The sequence below is a fragment of the Otolemur garnettii genome, unplaced genomic scaffold (genome assembly GCF_000181295.1).
Source record: "Otolemur garnettii isolate 467f Iridium unplaced genomic scaffold, OtoGar3 scaffold00065, whole genome shotgun sequence".
NCBI lineage: Eukaryota > Metazoa > Chordata > Mammalia > Primates > Galagidae > Otolemur > Otolemur garnettii.
The window spans coordinates 7,265,924-7,270,549 of record NW_003852460.1 but is presented as its reverse complement, the minus strand read 5'-3'; positions in this window follow the sequence as shown (position 1 = coordinate 7,270,549).

The window sequence follows — 4,626 nt, the reverse complement described above, 5'->3', positions numbered from 1 at the left end:
ACCTAGCTCAGGGAGATGGCGGCTTGGGTTGCGGACCACCCAAATGGAGGAAATCTTGCAGTCACTGCTGTGGGGTTTGCCCAGTGCGCGGAACAGTTTATGTGTACCAGCCGCTGCAGCCTGGTCAGAGTGCAGTAGCGTTCCGTCTACAGCAATGCCCAGAGCGGAATGGGAAAGATCTGACTGCAGGCTCAGGAGAGAAGTGCCATTCATGCTGGCACTCCCAGGCCTGCCTACCTACCCAGGGGAAAAGATGGTTCTATCAGCACGATTCCTGCACTGGCAAGTCTATCACAGCCCTATCCACAACAGCAAGGCTAAGGGCACAATAGCTGAGTGTCCGTCAAGCGTTGAATGCATAGGCCAAATGTGGGATCGAGACACCATCCAGAATGGAATCCCCCTGTAGCGGGGGACACAGCAGGAATGCAGCCCTGTGTGCCAGAAAGCAAGCCCTCACTAGACACTGAGTCTACCAGCAGCTTGACCCGAGACTGTCTCTGGAACAGGAGAAATCATTTTCGGGTGTTTGCCAGCCACATAGTTTCATGCTGTCTTGTGCTGGCAGCCCCCATGGGCTAAAGCGCCTTCCCTGGGCTTGCCTCAGCTTTGCTTGTGGGGGAGAGCACAAGGCAGATGGAGCAGGGCCCAGAGGATTGAGAAGCTGGGCTGAAATGACGGAAGTTGGGTCATTGGAAAAGGTCAGAAGGTTGGCAGCTGCTTTAGTTCACTAGGCAAGGTAGGGAGAGCCTAAGCCCTCCTCCCAAGGCTGCAGTTGTAGCTAAGGCCAGGAATGCTTATTAAAATCTTTTTTTTTTTGTCAGACAGAGTCAGAGTTATGTCACCCTCGGTAGAGTGCTGTGGGTTCACAGCTCACAGCAATCTGAATCTCTTGGTCCTAAGCGGTTCTCTTGCCTTAGCCTCATGTGTAGCTGGGACTACAGGTGCCCACCACAATACCCAGCTATTTTTTGGTTACAGTTGTAACTATTCTTTAGCAGTCCTGGGACATGGTTTAACCCACAGCCTTGGTGTATGTGGCTCACATCCTACTTACTGAGCTATGGGCACTGAGCCGCTGATTAAAATCTGATGTTAGTCAATGACCCAGAATAAGCATAGACATCAAAATTCCTGAGCCCTAATATTCCCTTCCCTAGTTCGCATATTATCTGCAAAGTTATACTATAGCCTTTTGAAAATCATAATCAGTGCCGATGTACATTTATTCACGTTTACCAATTTCTTTGTTCAGCTGGGTCCAATTGCTTTTTTCTTATAGTGTCTTTTTTTCCTAAGTTCTTTATCTGAGATGTTGTTTAGTTTGCCCTCATTCTCTTTCTCTCTTCTTCTTCTTTTTTTTGAGACTAGGTCTCAGTAGGTAATAGCCCCAGCTTGGAGAGCAGGCATCATTATTAGCTACATGTAGCTCAGTGGCTCTTAATGGGGGCAATTTGGCTCCTCAGAAGACGTTTGGAAATGTCTGAACGTTTTGGTTGTCACAAGCAGAAGAAAAGGGAAGTGCCTTTGGCCATCTAGTGGGCAGAAAGCACAGGCAATGCTCAGTACCCTACAGGCCATGGTACAGCCTCCCTACCCCCAAAAGAACCCAGCCCAGGCTGAGCATGGTGGCTCATACCTACCTATAATCCTAACACTCTGGGAGGCTGAGACGGGAGGATCCCTTGAGCCCAGAAGTGCCAGACAAGCCTGAGCAAAGTGTTTCCCCATCTTTGCTAAAAATAGAAAAACTTGCCAGGTGCAGTGGCAGGTGCCTGTAGTCCCAGGTCCTCGGGGGGCTGAAGGAAGAGGACTGCTGAAACCCAAGAGTTTGAGGTTGCTGTGTGGTACAAAGACTCCATGACACTCTGCCTGGGGCAACAGAGTGAGACTTTGTCCTTCTCCCTCAAAAAAAAAAGAAGAAGAAAAAGAAGAAGCCAGGCCAAAATGGCAGCTGTGTCCAGATTGAGAAATCCTGCTCTACCCTCACCAATTATAAAGCCTTCAGGATCTGTAGGCTCTGAATGTGGTTATTTTCCTATGTATATATGTGAGCTTATTTACTCAACTTATAAACTCAACTGTTATTCAGCTTGGAGTTGTTTGTGTTCATTGATGCATGCTTGCATTACACAAGTACTTTTCCCACTTTTGATTTTTGGCAGTGTATGTACAGAAGAAGGTATTTGCTTACAGATCTCAAAATGTGAAAAACTTCAAAGACAATGAATAGGTGAATAGAATAGAGCAGAGTGGAGAATAAGCTTCAGACACGCTCTGAAGAATCCAGTTAGGTATATTTTATTTTATATGAGTAGATGATTACAATGTTACATGTATGTAGGAAATGTCTTCAAGAAAACTATTGGCAGCTTTTCCAAAATGTAAAAGCACTCAGTTCCAGCATTTTCTTTTGATCATTTGGCTATACTTGAGTGTTTCACTCTATTCTGCTGTTTTAAAAGTAGTGACTCAGAGAAGAATAGGCTACCACTGACTACTGAAAGGACGGAAGTTAAGATTCCTAGTGGGAGCACATAGGAAACATGTTTCTTTATCAGCATTTCTTTATCAACAGGAAAGTTAACTGGGAAGTCAAAGCTTGTTTGGCCATAAAAATCCACAACGTAGTTCCAGCATACTGCAAGCAGAGTACAGAAACTGCTGAGAAAAAGAAAAAAGGTAGAGATTTGGTAGCACGATTGGAGAAATTCAGGGTATGGCGCTTTGATCCAGCTGACCAAAATGGCCAGTGAACTGAAAATCACGACGACTGACTTCATAAAATTAGCAAACAATATCAAGTCTTGTCCATACTCCATTTCATTTGGAATGGTCCAGCTTTCATTCAAATGGCTGTGTATAGGCAAAGGCACCACTGAATCAGAGATATTAAATTTTTGAATATAAAAAGCTTCCCAAAGTCCAATGAACACAATGGGAACAATCTGGCTGTCGAATTCCCACACACGCCAAGATTTGCTGAATGCGAGGATTAATCCAAAAGTCCAGACCAAATAACTAATACAGAGGCCTGAAAGTCTGTAGATCCACTGCTTCATTTCAGGCTTACTGAAGACAATGCAGAGGGACATGAAATCAAGCAGGAACACCAAAGAGAAAAAAAATAAACAGACTGCATGAGCCATGCTAGAGAGAGCGCTAAGTAGTCACATCTCATCCTTGTTTGAAAGTTGTATTTAAGAGTTCTATGTGTGAACTGGTCTTCAGTTAGCATTCTAAGTGTTTCGGATTAGAATAAGAAACCTAGCAATCCATGACCATGGTCCTAATTTGTATGGCATTTTTGGAACACAATTGGACACTATCTTTCAAAAGCTAAAATGTTTATACTTCCTGTTCAGTAACTCTGATTACAGGAATAAAGACTAAAATATTTATGAGTTTACAAAAATACATGTAAAAAGATGTTTCAGCACTGTTCGCAATATATGTAGAGAAGAAGCAAAAAATAACCTAAATGTCTACATGTAGTGTTTAATTAAGTTATAGTACATTCAAGATTATAGTGAAATATTACATGTTCATTGCCAAGAAAACCTTACTCTACATGAACTGTCTGAAGAAGCGTCTGGTGTCATACCAAAAAAGCCAAATGAGTAATAATACATAGGGTATGACCATTTGTGTCAAAAGAAAAACATCTGATTTTCTTTATATATAGTCATGTGCCACTTAGCAATGGTGATAGTCTTGAGAAATGCAGCCTTAGGCAATTTCATCTTTGTATAAACACCATAGAGTGTCCTTACATAAATCTAAACGGTGTAGCCACTACACACCTGGGCTGTATGGGAGAGCCAGGCCACATACCTGTACAGCTGGTTACTATACTGAATACTGTAAGCAATTGTAACACAAGGGTAAGTATTTATATCTTAAATATTTCCAAATATTGAAAAAGTGTAGTAAAAATATGTTATAAAGGATAAAAAATGGTCGCCTGTATGGAACACTTACCATGAATAAAGCTTGCAGTACTGGAAATTGTTCTGGATGAGTCAGTGAGTGAGAGGTGAGTCATTGTGAAGGCCTAGGGCATTTCTATGTACCACTGCAGGCTTTATAAACACTGTACTCTGAGGCTACACTAAATTTATAAACAAATTCTTTCCTTCAATAATAAACTAACCTTAGCTTACTATAACATTTTTACTTTTAAACTATTTAATGTTTTCTTTAACTTTTTAATATTCTCTTTAACTTTTTGACTCCTTTTTTCTTTTTGAGACAGAGTCTCACTTTGTTGCCCTTGGTAGAGTGCTGTGGCATCATAGCTCACAGCAACCTCCAGCTCTTGGGCTCAGGCAATTCTCTTGCCTTAGCCTCCTGAGTAGCTGGGACTACAGGCGCCCACCACAATACCCGGCTATTTTTTTTTCTTGTTGCAGTTTGGCCGGGGCCAGGTTCAAACCTGACGCCCTCGGTATATGCAGCCGGCGCCCTACTCACTGAGCCACAGGCACCACCCAACTTTTTGACTCTTTTGTTAATAACACTTAGCCTAAAACGTACATTGTATAGCTGTACGATTTTTTTTCTATCTTTCTAGGCCTTTTTGTTTACTTTTTAAACATTTTTGTTAAAAACCAAGAAATAAACACT